Source organism: Cavia porcellus, unplaced genomic scaffold, assembly GCF_034190915.1.
Source record: "Cavia porcellus strain 051 isolate PalLab524CR breed Dunkin Hartley unplaced genomic scaffold, mCavPor4.1 scaffold_9, whole genome shotgun sequence".
NCBI classification, from domain to species: domain Eukaryota; kingdom Metazoa; phylum Chordata; class Mammalia; order Rodentia; family Caviidae; genus Cavia; species Cavia porcellus.
The window spans coordinates 87178152-87201406 of NW_026947492.1; the positions used below are offsets into that span (position 1 = coordinate 87178152).

At 45.5% G+C, this 23255-nt stretch overlaps 1 long non-coding RNA gene across 1 annotated transcript; it reads left to right on the top strand.

The window, feature by feature from the left end:
* The first annotated feature begins 228 nt into the window (after nucleotides 1-228).
* On the top strand, nucleotides 229-13883 carry LOC134477735 (uncharacterized). Its single transcript, XR_010049926.1, has 3 exons — nucleotides 229-374; nucleotides 2516-2605; nucleotides 9368-13883. It is a non-coding gene; the product is annotated as an uncharacterized LOC134477735 (long non-coding RNA).
* The last annotated feature ends 9372 nt before the right edge of the window (nucleotides 13884-23255 follow it).

Below are 23255 nucleotides of genomic sequence, written 5' to 3' on the forward strand. Positions count from 1 at the left end.
AAATGTCCTGATGAATGCATCTGAGTGCATTCTCTGGGGGCCAGAAGCATGGTTTCTGAAGCTCACACCCTGCCTGAGTCTCCTGTATAGTCTTGAGGGTTGTGCCCAAGAAAACAATGCCACCCTCAGAACCAAACCTAACCCAGACATGGTGCTCCCTGCTGAGACCTGTGAAGACCTTCCTGTGGGTCTTGTGAGTGGCATAACCTGACTCAGCTGCATCTTTTCTGGCCCTGCTGCAGTTTGCAACCATCAAGACCATAGTGACATCCATCTCGGATGAGTTTCCCAAGTACCTGCGCACACACAAGCCAGTCTTCACCCTTGACTGCTGCGTTTGTTTCTTCAACGTGGACTTTCCAATGATCACTCAGGTAAGGAGTGCTGGGCTAAAGCTGAGGGGCAGTGGGGCGAGAGGTTGCTGGCTACCTGTCCTTTTACCCTGAGCTCTCAGACCTTCCGAACTCAGGCACACCACCACCACTTCCATTTCAGCAGCACCAGTTCATTAGAGATTTGAACCACAGAGGGAAATATGTCATGCTGGCCACCGGGGACACTTCTAGCATCCTCATAATTGAAATGTAGCCTTCTTTAGCCAACAAGACAGCTATGTCCTGTCAGAGTTCACACAGCAGGTCAGAGGCAGAACCGGGGTCAGTTCTTGGATCCTAGCTCCTGATTGGTGGCTTTGCCCGTGCACCATGATCAGACTTGCCTGTAACTGGCGCAGGAAACAGCGGAGGGGCTCCCAGAACTCCCCTTGGTCAAGCTTCTGTCCTGCATGCTGTGTGGGCTGTGCCATGCGATGACTTCTGCCTGGGAACCCAGAGATTCAGTGACCAGGGATCCCTGATGTTCTGGTCTGAGCTCTACAGAATGTAGAAGCAATTCCATGGAACTGAGGACCATCATTGACCCCAGCATCATGATTTTGATGCTGGTGGCCAGACTGGTCTTTTTCTCTAAAATTCACAATTAAAGTATAACACACACAGGAGAAGTGATGCTTCTTGTTAAAATTGTAAACCTATTTGTTTTATTGGACAAGTTACAATTGTGTGTATTTATGGGGTACAAGGTGGTGCAATGATATTTGCAGCAATGCAGAATGATGAACTCAAGCTGACTGATGCATCCGTCACCTCAGATACTTATCATTTTCTCTCTAACCTTGTACCCTTTAGTCAATGTCACCCCATCACGCTGCCCCTTAATCTGTGGCTACCATCCTCTGCTCTCTGCTACTGTGAGTTCTGTGCTTAACGATCTCACACATCAGTGGGCTTATGTGGTGTTTGTCTTTCTGTGCTTATTTCACGTAGCATAACATCCTCCAGGTCCATTCAAGTGGCTGCATCTGACGTAATTGCCCTCTTCCTAAGGGCTAAACGCTATTGCACACCTGTGTGTATATCTGCATACATCACATTTCCTTTATTCTGTCATCAATTGGGATGTTCAGTTTGTGTGAATCATACTGCATTGAACATGGGAGTGCAGGTGTCCCTCTGACATTAGGATGTCAAATCCATTCACTGTACCCCAGGATTTGAGGTGCTGGATCATCTTTTGAGGAGCCTCTAGAAGGTTTTCCACAATGGCTGCGATGCACCAGGGCTTCCTTTTCCCCATCAGGGCCCACACCTTGAATGCATAGCTGGACGGGTTTGCGGAACTGCTGGATACAAGGAGGTTGAGCTTGGGAACCACTCAGCTCCCTTCGGCATTATGGATCCCACAGTTATGAGAAGACCACACTGGTAACAGGCTCGGGAAGGGATGGAGGAAACCACTGAACCCTAAAACATTCCTCAGTGGCTTTCCCCATTGAAGGGTCGTTTGAAAATCTTCCTGAACCAAGAGTGTTTGGCTGTATGGGCAGTAATTATCTGTGTATTTTATTTAAGTGACACTGCCAGGTGGCTGAGAAGGCTGCTGTCCTTTGTTGAAATAAAGTGACTGATGCCCACTTGAAATTTGTGCTGGTTTTGGCCCCTCAAATCACTTTATGCAGAGCAGAGATAAATGAACTCCCTGGGAAAGTGTTCTTGGGATGGTGGGGACAGAAAACCAGCATACAGTGATTCTTGCTCTAAATCTTGAGGCTTTCCTAAAATCCTCTATTTACTGAGCAGAGTCTCAGTTGGTTGTGTCAAACTTTTCCCCAAGCATATGAGGCCAGCTCAAAAAAACAGATACGTACACGGACATGCCAGGCCATAGCATTGCGGAGATCCCTGCACTGGCACTGAGCTCTTTGTGTGTCACTATAGGCTGACATTTTTGTACCTTATCGCAGAGAATATTTAGTATTTATTTTAAATGTTCAGTCTGCCCTAATTGTCCTGGCAACAGGTCCCTGCCTGATGATTCTCGGCATAGTAGAGGTCACATGGACAGCAGGCTGGGGCCGCCCCTGCCCAATGTCGCTTGAATGAGGGGCTCTAGTGTCTGCCCCTCCTCCTACAAGGGCTCTGTGCCTCACACTTGCTCTCTGTGTCTTTACTCACAGGCTTGCAAAGATTCTGCGAAGACATAGAGATGATGATTGGATTCCATCCCAACAGTTTCTGGAAAGTTTGTGACCCCAAGCATCCTAACTGTAAGGACTGCATGCATTTTCACATGGCTAGTGCCTTGCATGCATATGTGATAATTACACTCAAAGATGTGTGTGCCACTGTGTGACCCTGAGCAGCTGATGGGAGGAGTATTCTTCATGTCTGTTGGTGAGGAAACTGATAGTTAGAGAGGTGAAGTGATTTGCCTACAGGTACCCAGGTGATCAAGTGCATGGGTCTTTGCAGCACCCCTCAGAATGTCCCCATTATATGCTTTGTAATTGGGTTGCAAGTAGCAGTCACAGCCAGCACAAATCACACACTAACATGTTCCAGGTTCTACTTAAGGAGCCTCATCTGTCTCCCTTGGTAGCTCTGTCTTAGTCACTGTCCTGTCCCTTGGGGCACAATGCCTGATACCCACAATTTAAAAGAAGCAAGATTTATTTTGGCCCATGGCATTTAAAGAATTCACTCTGTAGTCAGCAGACTCCAGGGCAGGAAGGGCATGGTGAAAGGGTCTGGCGGAGGACAGCTGCTTCCATCATGGTGGCCGGGAAGCACAAAGCGACAGGAGGAACTGGGAGGTGGAGCTGTACCCTTCCGGTTCATGGCCCCCAGTAGCCGCCTCTTCCAGCTGGACTCCACCTCCTGATTGCAAGTCAGCTCTGAAATCTATTTTTTAAGAGAGGAATTTATGTATTGGGATGCTCTGAATTCTTTTGGGGGGGGTGCCAGGGATTGAGCTCATGACCATGATCATGCTTGCCAGGCAGGCACTTATGCCACTGAAATAAATCCCCAGGCCCTGGGAACTCTGAATTCTTCAGTGGATGAATCTATTGATGAGTACAGTACCCCCATGACCCAATCACCTTTCAGAAGCCCCATCTTGGAACATAGGAGGACTGATGTGGGGGACATTCTGGTCCAAAACCTACCAGGCTTAATGGGGCAGGCACTGTAATTATCTCCACACTGCAGCTGAGGAAACCAAAGCCCAGAGGGTCTGTGACTGCCCCACATTGTCCACTTCACAGTTAGCAGCAGCCTGGATCTGAACCCAGGTAGGGGGGCTGCAGAGCTCATGCCCCCAGCTACTGCTCTACAGCTAAGCCAGCGTTCCTCACACTTTTGCTGTTCATTTTTCTTGCTTTTGAGAACTGTCTTGGCATCTTCCAGTGTGAAGGGAACAGTTTGGGAACCTCTGAAATTCATCTTTTCAAAGAACAGAGCCTTTCACGTGTCAGTAACCTGGGTGGGGACTTACATTCACATTCCCATCTTGCCACCTTTGTGATTTGCCTTAGGCTGTGTTTTCGTCACTCTGCTCTTCAAACATGATCATTAATGGAGACCTTGCTTTCCCTCCTTCTTAGCTCACCTGCCTCTTTCCTACCATTGGGCTTCTTCTGGGGATCATGTAATCCCAAGGAAGTTGCCACCTCCGATTAGCCCAGTAGGCATAGTAGAAACCAGATTAAGATCTTCCGTTTTAGTATAGGATGAATACTTCGCTCAAGAAATAAAATATTAAAACAAAAATGCAGGATAGAGTAGATGAATACATAAGTGCAAATAAAATCCTTCCTTCCTTCTTTCCTTCCTTCCTTCCTTCCTTCCTTCCTTCCTTCTTTCCTTTCTTTCTGTTGCAGAGTGAGTTCTAATCCAACCACCCAAATTTTGTCCTGAAAAGCTAGAGGTTGTGACAAGAGAGCCCCCCAGGACTTGTCCCTGTCTGCAAGGATGCAGACTTAATACCTGAGTAGGAGGCCAGAACTGGTCTGAAAAGCCACACCTGATTTGGGGCGTGAGAGCTGAAAAGGACTGAGCAGGGGATCTGTGGACTGAGCTCAGGACCAAAACTATGTGGGACCTGGGGTTCTCTGCATGTGGGCGACAGTGCCTGGTGGGTGCCTTCAGCTGAAAGGCCTTTGGACACCTGTGTACCCCGGGTCTTCCCAGCTCCCCATTTTCTCCAGTTCCTGCTCCTCAGGCTTACTGTTGGCTGAGTCGATTTAGAGTTTGTACTTTTCCTCCTGTCCTGGAGGAAGAGGTTAGCATGAGAGTTTGCTCTTTGCTACAGAAGCATACTACCTGGTGGTAACCAGCACTGCTCAGAGCTGAGGTCCCTATGACAGAGCCACCCATGGACACTGTCTGAGAAGCCTATGAATGCTTCTTCTGCTGGTTGATGCTCTCCCTATTTTATAGACAGACTCTGAGGCTTGGAGGTGTCAGAGCCCACAGCTGGATCCAGGGCTGCCGAGGCTCCCAGCTCTTGTTCTGCACCCGGGTGGTCATCTCCAAGTGGAGTTAATTATGTCTCCTTGCATTAAAATTCTGTGAGTGTTTGTGAGCACAGTGTTAGAAAAGAGGAATTCTAGGGACTTGCTATGCCTTTGAGGAAGTTCCTCAATGAGGCTGTTTTGTGTGATTCCAATGGGGAAAACTGCTAGAGAGTTGTAGAGCACCTTGGGAAGTATCTTGAGCCAGATTCCCCTTCTGTGTTGTTGAGAAGCCAGGGGCGATTAGAAGCGGTCCGTTCCACTATCAGTTCCATTGCCGTCACTGGGCAAGTTGCTGGCACCTTCTCTGGCTGCCGTTCAGCCAGAGGCCAGGGTAGATTGGACTTGGCGGCTGGATTACCATCAGTCATGGTCAAGCCCATCAGAGGACAGGGATTTATGGAAGCTGACGTGGCAGGGGGAGCAAGTCTGGCAAAGAGCAGATTGGTGCCTTAAAGTTTCATGTGATATTTGTGTCACTAGAAATGGGCATCAAAGGACCAAACCCAGTGCTTCTATTTTGCCATTTGCCCTCTGTAAAGTGGACATTTGGAGTTTGTTGGAATTGGCTAGGATTATGGGTTTAAATTGCTTCAGAGCCCCTGAAATAAAATTGATCATTTTTATACATGCCTTCATGGATTTATAGAGCTATAAATACTCACCGTGCAATTTTTGTGTTAGAGTCAGATCACTGAGTTAGGCACACATAAGCACCTGCATTGCTATTTATATGGTAAATGAAATGGAGCAGCTCTCCCTAGTTACCCTGGGCCAGGCTTCCAAATGACTGGTTAATAAAGCTTGTGATTCTACAGGGCACATGTTTACCAAGGGGCCTACGGTAGACAGTTCTTTCCATAGGGACATTTTTTCTTTTCTCAACAGTAATCTCCAGGCTCATGCTGCTTATGTTATATAATTCAATATACTGAATTATTGTTGCATTGAAATAATCACTCACACCTCATCCTGGGCTTTGCAGCAATAATCTAGATGCTTTACATGTGCAGAGTGCTTCGCGATTTTCCCAAAATACTTCCATGTGTTGTTTTGCCTGACATAAAGTATTTCTGGGCAGTTTTGTTATAACATGATAGGACGAGAGAGGTGGAGCTGGAGAAGGGAAGTGGGTGAGGATTCTGGGCTGCAGCTACCACAGGCAGGGAAAAGCCACACAATCTTCTTTGGGAAACACCCCCTAAATGCTGGGCTGGAGCTGTCAGAGCCCGCTCTCCATCTCTGCAGATTCTGCAGGTACCTCTGATCTCAGTGTCCTCTTGTCCTTCTTAGCTAGGCTGGCCTGGTCCTAAGTGTGATCTCACTGCTGTGGCCAGGCGAAGCTCACAGTGGTGGAAACAGGGAACAGAGAATGATTGATGACTTTCTGAAAGCCCAGAGGGCTCTAGAGTGAATACTAGACCACTGTTCCCAGAACCACTGTGCACTGCACTTGGTGTGAACTGTGTCCACTTCACAGCAGGGGAGTCTGAGGCTTCAAGGTCCCTCAGTTAATTATCCAGGGAACCAAGATTAGCCCGCTAGTCTCTGGGCTCTTGGTTCGCTGTTTGGTGATGAGGTCTGACACCTGAGTCCATGGAGGGGGAGCCATCCTGCTCTTCGTCCCACAGCTTCCTCTAGCACCAGGCTTCCTTCTGAGTCCCTGCTTGGGGACCGCTTTGGCTATGAGCTTTAGTGGCAGCTTCTGGAATCGGGCCATTCCCTAGTCAAGTAGAAAGCCAAGCAGATTCCAGACATTCCAAATTAAAACACATAAATTCTCCAGACTTTTTTTTCTTATAAGCAAAGCTTGATTGTCCATTATGCAACAAGGCAACCCCTTAAAACTCCCCCCTTCTCCCCCACAGCCCCCGCTAGTTTCCTGGGTGACTTCCTTTCCACTCGTCTTCTCGGCTGATTGCCTGCATATGTGTGCATGTGTGTGTGCATGCACATGTGTGTGTGTGTGTGTGTGTGTGTGTGTGTGTGTGTGTGCCTGCGTGGCTCTGTTCCTAGGAGGTGGCTGATGCAGGGTCAGCTGCCGGGTGTATATCATCTTCCTCTCTCTGAATTTAGGTTTTCTCATTTGGAAAATTCCATTTCAGGGCAGATGTGGGTAGGAGAAGAGATAACACAGATGACAGTATCAGACTCATCAGAGGGACCTGGGCGCATGGCTGCTGAGTGACCAAACACTTCATGTCACTGTCCTGATGCCTATGTTTCTCTTTTATCCCAGTTTATCCTGTGCTTCAGCTTTTACCAGTGGGAACCCATGACCTACGGCTCTTACTGCTACCCTACGTGGTCCATGGTGCGGGGGTGGCTCATGCTGGCCTGTTCTGTGATCTGGATCCCGATTATGTTTATGATAAAAATGCACCTGGCCCCTGGCAGATTTATCAAAGTAGTTCTCCTCCTCCCTGTCCCTTGCCAACCTCTCCCAAGGGAGAGTCCCTAAAAGCTCTTTGATTATAAAACAAATGGTGCAGTGACTTATTCAGGAGGGAGACCTGGGGATGAAGTGCTTAAGGTTGCCACCGTTTCTATTACACCCATTTTATTATGTGTTATTCTTCTAATGGAGGGGCTCAGCCAGTGCAGGGGCTGAGCTGTTACTGTGCTCTTCCTCAGTGTGGTGACAGCTCAGGGAACGAATGATCAGTGCCTGCTCCTTCCTGGGCTTTCTCCTCCTCCCCCCAGCCACACTTTAGGTCCCAGGTCTCATTGTTAACTACACATCAGCTTCTTCTCTCCTGATGTGCTCTTCTCAGCCTCCTTCCACCCATAACATCTGTCACCATTAAACTTAAAATCACTGCCCATCCTCCTGTCCTTGTCTTAGGAATGACTGAGGAGTCCTATCTGATTCTTGCCACTAGCAAAACTTAAGGAGAGCCCTAGTAGTCATTAAACAAGGTGGGAGTGTTTTTCTTACTTTCTTACTGACCCATTTCCCATCTATAATGCAAAGAGTCCCCAGGATCACTCCAGAGTGGATGAAAGGGGGGCTGCCCCTTTTTGAACCAGCTGTGAAGCATGCACAGGCATTTGTTACTTATGTGAAGTCGCATGCTTAGGGATGCTACAAATCCATTCACCCTGCCTTAGTCTTGAAGAACCAGGGCTACTTTGGACCCCACCAGGGCTACTTAGGTTTTGGTCGAAGATCCACTTATGAGGTTACTGGAAATGTAAGTCATCGCGTACTATGCAGCTCCACTGAACCAGAATATGGAAGAAATGGAACCCTGGCAGGACCTGTGGATGACCCAGCTGCACGCTCCCATTGGAGAAGCCCTGGACTAGATCGAGGTGAAGAGACACTGTCAGCAGAGTGCAGAGAACAGATGGGCGGTATTGCTCTAGATATCCACACTGATAAAAAGGCAGAGACATGGAAGGGGAAGCAGGATGGAAACAAGGCGGGCAGTAAGAGCACAAAACAAAAGTCTGCAGGAGACCGGCAGCTTCTGATGGAGTCTGGTTTGGTCTAGGGAAGGCACAGGAGTCCTCTTGTTCCAGTTTGCATCCTCAGAAAATCCTGCTCATCTTCCCCTTGAGATAAAGTGGCCCCATTTCCCCCCAGAGAGTGCTCATGCCTGCCTTGGGTTATCCTCCCCACAATGAGACCCAGAAATTTCTGTCCCTTAAAACAGAACCCAGCTCCTGTTACTGTTGTCTTAGGTTAAATTCTCTAAACCAGTGAGTCAGCTATATGAATTTATTATGGTTGATTTGGAACACACAGTTTGCAAAATGATGATTAGAGGAAGATTAAACTAATAGCTGTAAGACCCAGCTTCACTCTAATAGGTAAAAAACATATAATTGCCCCCTTTTACATCACCAGAAATATATTTTCTTTCTTTTTTCTAGAAAATGCTCCAGAAAAATTATGTTTCCCATAAGCATTTCAGTGGAAGCAAAAGCAACTCTCCCATTATTTTAGCTTGCTTGAAGAACCCACACTACTGAACTAAGTCAGGAGCATATATTTTTGTCAGCAGGTCATTAAAACCTTCACTTGTGCTTAGCAGTGTGTCTTTGTGGTTTTTTCCTGGTCATTTATACACTCTTGGAAAATGCGTGAAGACAAACCCAATGATTGTGATGTAGCAATCCGCTGCTGAGCCCACAGAGTAGAAGTAATTGAGCACAGGTCTTTCGTAGACTGTGGCTTACAGATTCCTGTCATTTGGAGGGAGAAAGGTATAATTAAATGTGGGCCCTTTGTCCTTTATTAATTTTGTGCGATACAAACATGCAGCCATTTTAATATTGCTTGCAGGGAGATATATAAACAGTGTCAGGTGAACCATGCTGGGTATCTCTTTATTGTACCTGGGCCAGCTCATTTAAAGGGACTGATCTTCCTAACCACCTCTCTTGGGCTTAAGCAGGGGCCATGGCAAACGTGGTCCTAAGTATTTTGGGCACAAGTGCACAGTCTCTGGGGGTGGCAGTGATATGCATTGCTTTCTGTAACAATGCATGTCTTTTGCTTGCTTTCAGAGGCTGAAGTTGATGTGCTCGCCACAGCAAGACTGGGATCTATTCTTAGCTCAACACCATGGGGAGCGCTACAAGAACATGATCGACCCCCGGAACCCTCTTCCCTGGGTCTCAAACTGCCAGTCAAGGATTTGGAACTGGGTACCTAGTGCTAGCCCAGCATGTGGAATGGTCCAGACTTTAATCCTGTTTGTCCTCTCTACTTCCTCCTTTTGCCCAGGTTCCCTCTCATTCCCCTTCCTCCCATATCTTGGATCCCAACCATGCATGTGTGGTAGCAAAGTAGGACCAAGTGCCACATGCTGTAGTGAGAGCCACAGGGACCAGTTGAAACACTGATTGTTTGTGTCCGTGGTGTCAGTTTCCAGAAGTGGTGGCCTCCTGAGCACAATCTCCTCCCCTGGGCCCTCCTGGAGCCCTAGGAGGGGTAGATGACTTGGTTTCCAGAGAAGGATCTGCTGTGTTTCATCACTGAGGTGCCAGGCATAGAAGAGCAGAGTCAAGACTGTTAATTTGTACTTACCAGAATTGCAAATCTGAGCTGCAATATGCAGGGATTTCACTCAGGCCCCCAGAGTTCAGGACTGGGTCCATTTAGAGGGATGGCAGTGGCCAGAAATTATTTTATACATGAGGCAAAGCCAATGGACTTGGACACTACTAAGGCTGGTGAGTTCCTATTTCCAGCTGTCATCACATGTTTCCTTACTTGGAACAAGGGTACCACAACCTCAAATGCTCTGCTCCTGCTCCCTGTGGGGCAGGTAAAGTGTCCATTCTTCACCCTCAGTCATCTTTTCTTTCTGTAATCGCATTGTGAGATCTTCTGGTCATTTCTTCTCCTCCAGCACAGGAAGCCATCCTATGATTTGTGCCTAATTTTGTATGTTCAAAGTAGAGCTCCGCTACGGTTTCTATGTAACATTTAGTGTTGTGATTCAGTGCCATGATCCTTGGTTTCTTCTCCTTTAAGTGTCTTTGTATAAGCTGTAGACACCTTGTCTTTCAACCTCTGGGACAAGATTTACCCTGGTTCTGTCTATATATTATATATGTAAGACACACACTTTTCAAAAACCATTTCTCAATTTATACTCAACTTTTTCATTACAATTAATGCCAGTTGTCACAGAGAAATCAAAGACATGAAGAATTTAACGGAAGAAACCTTAATATTCACTGCACTGTAGCACATCTTAGGTCACCGTGTTTACAGAAATTTCAGATAGATGCAGCTTAGGTGAGCAGAGAGTGATCCTGATAAGACTATAGCTTTTAAGACTACACTTAGCCAATTCAGTTGTAAGAGTTTCCTATTCACAGCGTTCACTGTAACTGCGCTCCAATGAGAGCGAGTCACATGTCTGCCGAGTTTGGAGAAGCCGTAACCTTTCTTACCTTCTTATATTCTGAAGATGCATATATGAATTTTTTAAAATGTGATATGTGCTTATGTAGTATGTACTCATAGTGGTGTTTTCTGTCCTTATAAATATCTTAGGAATCACTATAGAGACGGCGAATTTAGAACAATGTAGTCTGGGCCTTTTTCTTTTCTTGCAGTACTAATATCTAAACCTAAAATTTTTTCCTTTAGGGGAGACCATTTCAATAATTTTCTTATTCGTCTTCACATACTGGATCATAGGCAAAGTTTTCAGTTCAAATCTTGTATATTGATGTGACATTTTTATCTTGTTCAGTAGTGATGAAATCCAACAACAGGCTTTGATGTTAACATTTTAAAAAGATGACTTCCTTTGTACTGAAGTATCTGAACTATTTTTCTGAGTGCTTCCTTTTTTTAGGGCAAAGAGCATCACCATTTGCCAGCAAGACTGTGACTGTCCAGGTTTCCAGAGTAGCTTGTAAAAAGTGTTGGAAAAAGAAACACAGATGGGTCTAACTGTGGGTTTTCCCATCTCCCATCTGCAGTATGTCCGTCCTTTCTCTTCCCGTCCTTCTCCCTTTATATCCCACAGCTGGACCTCCCTGACTTTCACAAACACTGAACCTCCATCTTCTCCTAAACTCACTTTCAGGAAGTTGAGGTGTGGCCTTGCCTGTCCAGTATTTGCCATCGTGACCTGTCACCAAATTTCCCCAAGAAAGCCATATTGATGAGAGGCCTCCATTCCCATACCAGATGTCAGAGATGGTACCAAAATTTAGCTTCCACAATTGATGCCTGGAAGAGAAGTGGGGAGAGATAAAAAAGCTTTTCTATCTGAAGGTGGAAGCAAATATGTTAAATTGATTAGCATTCTCTCTTGGGATTGGTGTGTTTATGTCATAGTGAATGGGTTTCCTTCTGCTACTTGGCTGAAACTGAGTTTGATCCTAGACACCAACCATATTTCTGCTAATTATTACTCTTGTGACTAAAGGAAGGGAGAACCCCCAAGGCTCCTGCTATTTGCAAACAGAAAGCTAACTCAGTTATGAGAATGGAGACCACCTTGTTCAGTAGTGTTTTGGGGTAGTTATACAGGATTTGTGTTACTAAGTTTTGTCCAGCAAAACCCAGTAGCTGCGTGCTCAGTAACTGAGGTTCCCTGCCAGTTACCTTTTCCCATAATTTCACGATTTCATACACAGTTTGCTTAAAGAATCTTGCTCAGGTGAGTGGCTCTGAACTTACCTGGAAATGGCTAGCTTTTAGATTTTAGATTTCATCAGTTTTTACAGCACTTTTGGGTTTGAGGCTTTCTCCGACAGGATGTTTCAGTGTTCTAGGTGTGTCCCATTGTGTATCCATAGCTTTATGCTTCCCGTGGACTTGGGTGAGATGCTCAGAGCTGAGATGCATCTGACTGGATGGCTGGCTCCCATGCTATTAACATGCATTGTCAACTGGAAGGGGGAAAACCAAATAAAAATATATGAAAAGCATTGATATAACCCTGCACCTCAGGGCTTCCCTTCAGACTGGGGAGAACTGAGTTGCTTAGGAAAGACTTTCAGCCAGTCACTATGCCAACAAGTTGGGACATTTTTCAGTTGCCAAATTATCTCCTAACACCAACAGATGTCAGAAACCCATTCAGAGAAAAACAAGCCATATTGAAAAACAGTAACCCTCTAATTTCCTTAAAAGAGAAAAAAAAAATGTGTATTTCTTAACTATTAGTGTTCTGGTTTCTTATGCAAATATTTGTCTTGTGTATTAGTAACTTTTAATCTTTGTGTTGTGTGTTGTGTTTGTCATAATGTGTCTTTGGTAATTGTTTTTCCCCCTGGATATTTATTTATTGCATGAAATCTGTTATCAATGCAAAATCTCAATGACTTCAACGCCTTTGAAATTACCAGCATGTGTTTAATACATAAGGAGGGTTAATCAGCTTGTATTTCAGTGAGCAGCACCTTACAAAGAGCGACACGAAGTGATCTCTGTGAAGACTTGAGATGTCTTCGTGGCATCGCAGGGTTGGGAGTTGAGCTTTGTGTCTGTTTTCTGTCCCATCATCTCCCTGTGCCTCAGCGCTTCCTGCCCACCTTCCTCTCCTTTCAGCATGTTCTCCCCATGCCCCAAAGTAAGAGTTTTCTTTCCTCTCTGTTCCCCTGGCCATGGGTCACTGTCCTCTTCCTAGAGGCTGGCACAATCCCTGTGGCTCAGTGTGGGTGGTGGCAGGGTCATACCGCTGTGGTTGCAGCTTCCACTGCTTCTTTGAGGCAATGACTTGAGTGGGAGGGTTCCCTGCGTGGCAGGTTGTCTTGCAGGGACAAAAAGTCAAGGCCAACAAAATACGCATTTCCTTATTTCATGCTGGGTATCATGAGGAAATCTTGCAGGCTGGAAGCAAAGGCGGATGATTACCTCTGGATATGCATTTTCCCGCAAAGTGGGCCTGAGATTTGGAAAGTGAAGCTTCCTGTCTTGCCTGGATTTCGCTTTGGTTTTCCAGGAAGGCCAAGGAGTTATGAATTGTGGTCTCTGCTCAGGTCACAGCTGAGCAGCCTGCAGCCAGCAGAAAGTGTTTGCAGACTGAGGATTCATCACCTCTGAAAAGCACACAGAGGTGTGATCTGCTTGGCATGGATGAAATAAACCTTCGGGTGACCATTTGCCTTACAGGTATATTTTACTGTTAGGGTGATACTTAGAAATTCACTAGGAGCTGTTTTGTTTCTCATTTGCTGGTCTTTCTTTGTACTTTATTATGGACCAATCAAGGAATCAGTAACTTCTTAAATTGTGTACTTGGATAATATTCTATAAGCAATGAATAAAGATATGTTTGCAAGTCAGGTGGTCCTTATATTTTTTCATTAACTGTACATGATGAAAATATATCATGTTACAAATTATACATTGTAGATACTTACAGAGTATGTATTATATACTGTGCATTAATCACTTATAAAGTCATTACTCTTGAGGCCCTACCTGAAATTTTGCATTCATGTGTACAAATGCAATTTATTTTATTATATCCTTGCCTATTATATACAGATATAAATTAGAATTTATCCTAATAATGTATGAATTCACAAAACCCTAAATAAATGTCAGCGTTTAAAACCCTTTACCTGCCATCTTTCCTTCTTTACAAACAGCCTTTAGGCTTCCCGAGATTGGTCGGTTTTATTGTGAGAAATGTGGAAGAGTGGTGGAAAATTGCCCTCCTGGGAAAATTAGATACCGTTGTGCTGTGGTAGAAACAAATACCAATTAAATTGTTATATTCTTAACCATCAGAATGCACTATTGTTTGGTGAATTATTAATTAGCCTTCATGGGCAGGAGAGCAAGAAAGAAAATGAGGGAGAAGAGAGAGGGGGAAGAAGGAAAGGAGGGGAGAGAAAATGAGTATCTCGGTAGATCTTAGGTCTGCCTGGGGGAAGGAGCAGGTTAAATATCTCTGTATTTTAGTGATTATTTTTTCCGTTTTGATTCAACTTTATTCCAATTCAGTAAACACCTATAAAGATCCTGCCTTGCCTTAGACAAAATTAAATAAAGCAGTCTTAGAGCTCAAGGAACTCAGAGCCTGCACTAAGCATGTAGTTAAGCCAGTGCCATTCCTGTCTTATTGAGCCGTGTGGCCCTCACATTCCCTGCCCAGACGGGACCATGAGGTCCCAGGCTGTGGTCTCTCCTGTCTGTTCCTATTGACCCAGTAGCTGGGCTCTGAGCTCCAGGTGTATGACACACTCATGCTCTGTCTGGAGTCAGTGTTGGATGGTTAGGGGGTGATCTGGGCCACGCTTGGTACGAACATAAAAGCCCTCACGACCAGTGCTGAAATCCCTATGCTGAGAACACAGGTGTCCATGCTGTGGCCAGGCTCTGTCCCAGGAAGAGCTCACAGTGGTGAAGCCCACACAGGTGCTCAGGCTGGCCGTGAATCTGAGCCTCAACAGGTGCACAGAGCTCACATGCTGAGCTCGTATGGTATCTTCTGTCCCCAGCCAGGGTCCTCCAGCTAGGAGAGCACCTGCCCTGTGGGATCAGAGCCTGATACAGCCCACTGACCTCTGTCTTGCTCCTGAGATTCCTTTCCTCCTTGGGCTTTGAAACTTTCTGTGCTGAAAATTCTCAGCTCCCCGTAAAATCGAGAGAATGAGGAGCATCTGTGCCCAGATCATTTGTTTTCCATCATTATAAACTCAGTCTATTTCATTTTCTTTGTTTTTTTCTTAGGCTCACTGAAGTATTTTTATTGTTATAAATGGTAGAATTTTTAGAGAAACAATAACATAATAATGTTGAAAGAATTGTTCCAGCTTCAGTTTGAATGTGACCATGTGCCACATAGAGACTTAACTGAATTTAAAATGTTCATCACAGGTGGCAATGTGCTACCATATAACTGAAAAATAAGAAAAAGCACAAGAAGATATAAAGTATTACCATGGGGTGGGCAGAGGAGGGGACCCATGCTCAAGCTGGATGTGTTCATACTTCATGTTTTCAGTCCTGTCAGTGTGTCCTTCTCCTTCTTGTTCTTACTTCTTTTCTTCTTCTTCTAGTTCTTCTTCTTCTTCTTCTTCTTCTTCTTCTTCTTCTTCTTCTTCTTCTTCTTCTTCTTCCTTTCTTTTCCTCTTCTGCTTCTTCTTCCTCTCCTCATCCTCTTCTTCTCTTTCTCCTCTTCCTTCTCCTCTTCCTTCTCCTCTTCCTCCTCTTTCTTCTCCTACTCCTCTTCTAGTTTTTGTTTTTTCTTCTTGTTCTTTTTCTTTTCCTGCTTCATTTTATTTGGGGGGGGGGCAATGTCTCAGTCTGTAGTCCAGGCCAGCCATGAACTCATGGTCATCCTCCTCCCTTAGCCTCCAGCATGCTGGGATTTCTAGGCATGTGTCACCATGCTTGGCTCCCTGTTACTTATAACACTGGATTATAAGGAGTAGAGTTTACATCCGAAGCACTCTGGTAAAGGGACTGGTCCTCTAACACTACCCATCAGAAAAACTCTGCCCCAGCTTTTTCCCTCCTCCCAAATCCTGCAGTGAAATAGACCTGGACTCCAAACATTGTGATCTCTTCTAGTTTCATGCCAAGCTTGGAAGATACTCCTGTGCCTACATCCTTCTCTACAGCTGCTAAATTGATGTTTCCAAAAGTGCATTGTCTTCAGGGTTGCACTTGGAATTAGGACCTTTCAAGTTGCCCCTTCTCCCTCTTACCACCCAGAAGCTCTGCTCCTGGGAATTTAGTCCATGGAACTAGAACACAGCATAGAAGACGCATGGATATTGGAGAAAGCTTATTGCCACGGTGTCCATGGGAGGAAAAAGTCTAAACAGAATAAAGGTCATCTAAAAAAGAAGGCTGAAAAAACTACTAGAGTTTCTGTTCTCTAAAATACAAGAATAAATTCTGGAACAGCAGAGGTTAAGAGTAGGAAGAATTTATTGAGAGGAAGAAAGCTTCTAAGAAGGACAGAAAGGGGCCTGGAAAGTGTGTTGCCCCTATTTCATTTTATCATTTCCACCCCTCTGCTTAGCATTTCTTTGGAGTATTTCAAAGCAGATACTCAGTACGGGATAATTCAGTTGGGGCTGCACTGCTGTGTTTTTGTATCCTTTTGAACCAGTCTATTCCTATATGAGGGTGAGGTCACGTGCTGAGCTTGGAGTTCACTCAGCACAGCAGGAACCCCCTACTGTGAGCGGATACAAGGGGTGCAAGGATGGACTGGGAAGGAGCCTACAGGATGTTCACCATGAAAACTACAATGACTCCTTCGTCCCATCTTTCTCCTTGCATGTCCTTGTCCTCTATTCCTCTCCTTGTACTTTGCAGGGGCTTTCTTATCCAGCTCTCTCCTGGACCTTTGAGTTATTCTCTGCCTTTGCTCATGTTCTCTCCCCCTTTTCTCTGGACCTCTTTCCTAAAACCAGAGATTCAGAATCTAACCATTGAACAGGACCCCAAGGTCATGAGATTCAGTGTATCCAAGACACAAACCCTTTCCCAGCACTCCCTCTTGTGGGAGTTAGATTCACAATGTGATGCAGTGGGGTGAGTAGCTGGTGTCTGAAGAGTCACAGTAGGGGTGGGTTGGGCATCATAATTGGAAGGTCCTCTAGTGCCTTTCAAGTGGCTCAACTTTACAAAAATTGGAGTTCTCTCTCTCTCTCTCTCTCTCTCTCTCTCTCTCTCTCTCTCTCTCTCTGTCTTGCTCTGTCTCTTTGCTTTCTCGCTCCTTTTGATATTGGGAATCAAACCCAGGACTTTATGCTTTCCAGGTAGGCACTGTACCACTGTGCTATATCCCAGCCCTGGGTTTACTTCTCTGATCACACATTTTGTTGTACAAAGTTGAGTCCATGTATGGTTTGTGCCACTGTCTTTTGCCTTTAAGTGCCATCTGTAACTCTATGAGAACTCTGAGCTGTGGTCATTCAGCCCATCCCCGTTCTTTACCCAGTAGGGTCAGGAGGAAAGAATGACAGCAATGATGTGGTCACATGGAAGGGCAGTCATGTTTTTGTCAAGCACTGATTCATTGCTTGTTCATTTATTTTCACACTGCTTTCGGTATCCTAATTATTTACACCTTTCTGGTGCCTGCCAGTCTGTGGCACACAGCAGATACTCACAAATGTGTTTTTAAAACATTGGATGAACAAATAGTGAGTGTGAACTCTGTATGAGGAACAGAGCTGAGAGTAACAGTGTGCAAAGCAGCCTGGGTAAGACCAAGTTTCTCCCTCGGGGTCACTCACGGTGGGTGAGGATTTAAGACCTCATCTGTGCTGTCCTCCTGTACACTGGAAAGCACTAGGAACCACAAAAAGATTAAGGACAAAAGCAGATTGAGTGGAGTGCAGGGAGAATTCCCTTTACCTTGGAGGATCAGTAGGACCTCAGGAAATGGGGTGCTGGTACGTGAGGAGGACTTTGACTATTGGGGGCAGCTGGATGGTCTCCCAGGGGGTTAAAAGCACATAAAAATGAGTGATGGATAGATCTGGAAAGTCTACCATACGGCAGAGGAAGTGGGAACAAAGGTGATGGTGTAGTTTAGGACCTGATGATCATGCAGCTTCAGTGGCAGCATAGGAGTCCAGAATTTGTCAGCCAGGACACAAGGAAGACTGAGGCTACTGAAGAGAGCACGGGTATTTCCTGACTGGGGAATCTCTGAGGCTAATTTCGAATTTGATATTTCTTGTCTTAGAGTTGTGAGATAGTTTTTTTTGGGGGGGGGTGCATGCTGGGTGTCAAACTTACAACCTTACATTTGCCAAGCCGGCACTTACAGCACTGAGTTAAATCTCCAGCCCTGAGATACAGTTATTTTAAAAACACCCTGTCTCCCCTGCTCCAAAGTGGAGAACACTTATAAGTGGAGGGCCCTGACAATCTCTGTGTACAAGCCCTGCACCCTTTTCTAGCCTTCTTTTGAGTGGTTCTCCACTCTCCGTGATACTGTCTTAAGGAAACACAGTGAATCCGAGCTATGAAAGTATTTGTATTTCACAGAGTTGCTACAACATGAGGAAGTGGCTACAGCATGAGGAATTGGGGGAGACCAATGACTCTCTCTGGATTCCTGTTCTTCCCTTCTTAGCAACATCCCCGACTTAACCAAAGCATGGCATTTCTGGTTCTTTGCAAGATCTGGTAGCCTGACCTGACTCTGTGTCTTCACCTGACTCTGAATCACACCATGGCCTCATCATGGTGTCACTGGGAAGTTGGGTCTGGATTCTAAGAGGAACCTGGCCATTGCTCTTTGGTTCTTTGTTCTTTGTGAACAAATTCAAGCAGCACTGGTGGCCATGCAGAGACATAGGTAGAATTTACTGCAAAGTAGACACAGACAGAGCGATGTCATCAGGTGAGAAGGTGGGCAGTGTCACAAAGACATCTGCTCAGGCTGCAGCCTGGATTCCTTTTCATGCACACAAGACTCACTTCTGGGGTTCGGGGAGCATGAGTGATACTGATGGTTATCAGTATTCCTCTTAAGAGTTATTTCAGAATGTCGCTCTCTCAAAGGTATCTTCCTCCTTATTTTAAGATGCTCAGTGTTCTCTCAGAGGTCTTAATCATGTAAGAAACTTATGAAAGAAATCTATGATAGCAAAAGTTCTAATCCCAACCAAGTCTCGGCCCATGGAGGGAGAGTGTTTAGAGAACGCCCTTCTCTCTGGTGGCTTTGGGCAGAAGCTGCAGCTCCTGAGAATGCTGTGTGCTTTGCTTTGGAAACTATCCCCCAGGGGGCAGGTATTGCAAGGCATGTGTACAATGCCTAATGTGCTGTGTGGGATGGCTTTGGACCTGAGACTTAACAAATGAGTGTAAATGTATTAGACCAGAGATCTCATCAATGAGCTGTAAATGCACATTAAACGCAGCTTTCTTTACTTAGCCATAACCAGCAGCTTCTTTGTCCCTCAAGCTCTGGGCTGTCTAACTGGCTGCGAGACAATGGGAAGACTGTGCACCTTGCTCCTTACCCTGGCACCTGAGCCTTGGTCGAGTGCGTGCCAGTCAAGGTGGTGGTGTCTAGTTTAGCACCTAGATCCTAACAGGCATTGCCCATTTCCACCTGCTCTTTGGAGCCTTGGAAGAACACATCCCAGCTGGCTGGTCAGTGGGCCCAAGGAACACAGAGGATACTGGGACAGAGTCATTGGTTAAAACACAGACCCACAATGAGAGCTGGAATCCGTCGCACAGTCTTATGTGCTTTTAACCCCCTGGGAGACCATCCAATGCCTGAAATCCGAGAACTCCCTGTCGGAGGTCAGCAGGGAGCAGCAGAACTTTAGCCAACCTGCAGAGATGCATGTATGAATGTTTGGTGTTGCAGAGCAGTTTGGACATTTTCAATGTTAGTTCTTCCCAATTGCTATCAACAACAACAATAATAAAAGCTTAATGTGGTGTGCCACAGAGTTTGGTAGCTGTGTGTTGTGTGGCCCTGGGTAAAGGATGTGTGAAGAGTTGCCCAAATGTAAATGGAAGTGATATGTGAGACTTCCTGACTTGCTCTTCTTCTTCTCTCCATTGTCTTACCCTGTTTGCTGTCTGGAACATGGATGCAATGGCTGGAGCATCTATACCCACAGTTTACCATGAAGACATTGTCATGAACATGGAGAAGAGATCTAGAAGGGGCCTGGACTTCCCAGAGCCATCGGATTGAACCTGGACTCTGGAACTGTAGAATTATTTTTCCTGAGGGAAGATTATACATCTGTTGTTTACATTACTACCATTTGGGAGTTTTCTTGTTATCTGAAACCAAACCGAATCCTTAGTGACACAGGAGGTCAGATGAACTGAAATGATCAGGAGACCCAGGAATCTTTGGGAAATGAGTGGGAATTTATTGCTACTTTGGTCACAAAGATAAATTTTTTGACCTATGCCTCAGAGTAGTCTAAAAACACTGAAAAAGACCACTGCTTGCTGAGTGGTTTTATGCGGATGGGCAGAGCCAGTCACATGAATGGATATCATAGTTTGTTCCCTACAGCGAGCTCTCCCTGTCTTTCCCATAGCAACATCCTGTGGCCTGAAATTTCTCCAGTTAATATTCACAGCATGTGGGGTCAACAGTCCTGCCCATGAAAATGACAAGTCAGTGAGGAATGTTCAATCTTTCCCAGCTCAAGGAATTTGAAAAGGACACCTTCTATCAAACTTTCCTACAGAGTGGGATAACTGAGCACATAGCACTTCTACCTGCAATAAACAATCTTTTAAGGGCTGAGAGAGACCCGGGTGAGTGCCACGTGAGCAGCCCTGGCCCGCTGGATGATGGAGGGAATCTTTATGGAGAAAAGCTTGAAGGTTGACTGTGGGATCATCTTTTCTCTACACTCCTGGTCTCTGTGTGAGGGGTTCTTTTTGGAATACTCCTGGCCTTTAAGTCCCCTTTCTGCTCTCTCATTCCCCATGGAAAAGGTTGACAGCCAGTGCTTTTCATTTCTCCCTGAGATCTCTCTCACTTTCTGTTTTCATTCCAACCAGTGGGGCAGATGGCCATAGCAAGGTCCAACCTGGAGGGAGGGCAGATGGCCCTTCTATCTTGGCTGTCACATAATGTTATGCTCTTCCTGCTCTCTCTGTATTAATGAAGAGGCTGTCTTGGCCTCCTGCTGATTCTCTTACTTCTCAGTGAATCCAGAGCTCAGTCAGTAGTTATTTATTGGTTGCTCCCAAATCCTCAGCAAGAGACTGAATTCCCAGGCTTCATCCCAGGAGAGAGAGAGTGCAGTTTAATAAGTTAGTACACAGTTTGGTTTCATACTCCCTGAATTTGAAACTTGATTTCAGTACCTATTTGGCCACTGGCTCAGTATTTGTATCTATAGAGTCAACACAATAATACCACTTAGCCAACTGGGTTGTCCTGAGGAACAGATGCATTGGTTCACAGGAAGCCAGAAAGCAGTAACCCACCCAAAGTTAGGCCAAATAAATGCAGGCAGGCAGTGCCACTGTACTCACTCAGGCGGGGATGGGGTGATTGGAGTGGGGGTGTTGGGGGTTGCGGGGTGGCCTCTCTCCAGGGCCTCTGGGAGGCTCTTATCTGTTTTGCTGGGGCAGACAACATGTCCTTACTTGACACTTTATAAAACCTAAGTATGTGCACTCCTTGGTTCTCATTGTGAGAAACTCGGAGCTCATACCAAATTATTGATGTTATGGATTAGAACAGTTTCATCTAAAACATTATGAGGTGCATTTCCCCATATGTTCTATCTGTATTTTTTCTACCTATTTTTCCCACAGACCTACACCCAGATTTGTCCTGAAAGTGTTTGAAGCTACGTAACAGAGAAATGAGATAGTTTGGATATCGTTCAAGTTTACTGTAGTTGTCAGAATAAAGTCCAGAGTTTTCATGTGGAACCCACATGTTCATGCAGAAGCCTTCTTTGTGAGTGCAGGTACATTGCAAGAATTGAAAACATCCACCCAGGTCAGGGCTGCATAATTTCACAGAGCACTGGAGCTGCTATGTTTGTGAGGGAAGCTTGGTGTTTTCACACTTTCCTGGTTCTGACAGCTAATTGCCATTTGTATTAGTTTCTTATCCCTGTCAGAACAAATAACTGCAAACTGTGAAATTCAAAACAACAGAAATTTAGTCTTTCACAGTCTCAGAGCTTTCAAGGCTGAAATCCAGGTTGAAGGAGCCAAGCCCTCCTGATCCCTCCAGGGGAGGAAGGGTCCTTTCCTAAGTCTTCCAGCCTCTGGTAACTCAGAACGCCAAACTTCCATGTCAGCCACTGTGATCCCCTGATGACCTCTCCCTTATGCCTGCTCCTGCATTTTTCCCCTGGAGTTTTCCTCAAGGACACCAGTGATAATCGGCTGAGGTCCACATTAATGACAGCAACTTACATCTGCAAAGATCAAATCTTAAATATGGCCACATTTTTTGGTACCAGTGGCCAAGTCCTTAGCATATCTTTTGGGGGCAGTGTGGCAGGTACAATCCAATCCAAGACAGCAACACCATCTCATTATCTCCTCTTTTATCAGGAAGCTTGTTATGTGTCCATAACATGAGGATAGCTGTAAACTGTTCAGAGGAAGAGTGACTTAGCCAGGGAAATTCAGGGAAGTCAGTGAGATGGATGGTTTCTCAGGCTCAGACCAACTCTAGCTTCTGGCTTTAGTTTGGATACTGACTTTTCCTCTAGCACTCCACATAGAGTCAGTGATAGAGCAACTTTGGGGTCCCAGGTGTGAGACAGCTGACCTATGCAGGGTCCCACTGGAGCAGGCAGTCTGCTTCTGGTCACTGAGAAGAGTCAGCTCTCCTGTGGGAGAAACACTGCTTCATTCACCCAACAATTACCAAGTTCCTACCATGTGCCAGGCAGTGCTATGGATGGAAAGATGCGTGGTGGACAAGAAAGACAAAATCTTTATTCCTGTGGAGGATGCATGACAGTGGGAAAGACTGAGAATGCCTAAGTAAACAGCAAATTGCATCATTTCAGGTGAGAATAAGCACAGTAGAAAACAAGGCAGAGTGTGGAGAAAAGGAATCTGTCTCCGCTGTGGGTGGGAGTGTAGACCAGCACAACTGCTGTGGAATCAGTGTGGGGATTCCTCAGAAAACTAAGAATAGAGGTCTCATTCCACCCAGCTGTTCTTTTGGATATCTTCCTGGAAGAATTAAAAACATCATACCGCAGCAACAGGTGCACACCCATGTTCATAGCAGCACACTTTGTAGTCGCCAAATCTTGGAAACAACCCAAATGCCCATCAACCAAGGAGTGAACACAAAAGATGTGGCATTTTTATACAATAGAGTGCTACTGAGCAAAAAAGGATACACTCGAGGCATTTATAGGGAAATGGATGCAACTGGAGAGCAACTCATAAGTGAGGTAAATCAGATTCACATGTGTAAACATCATGCTGTTTCCTAATGTGAGAAGCTGAGAGAATAACTAAGATTTA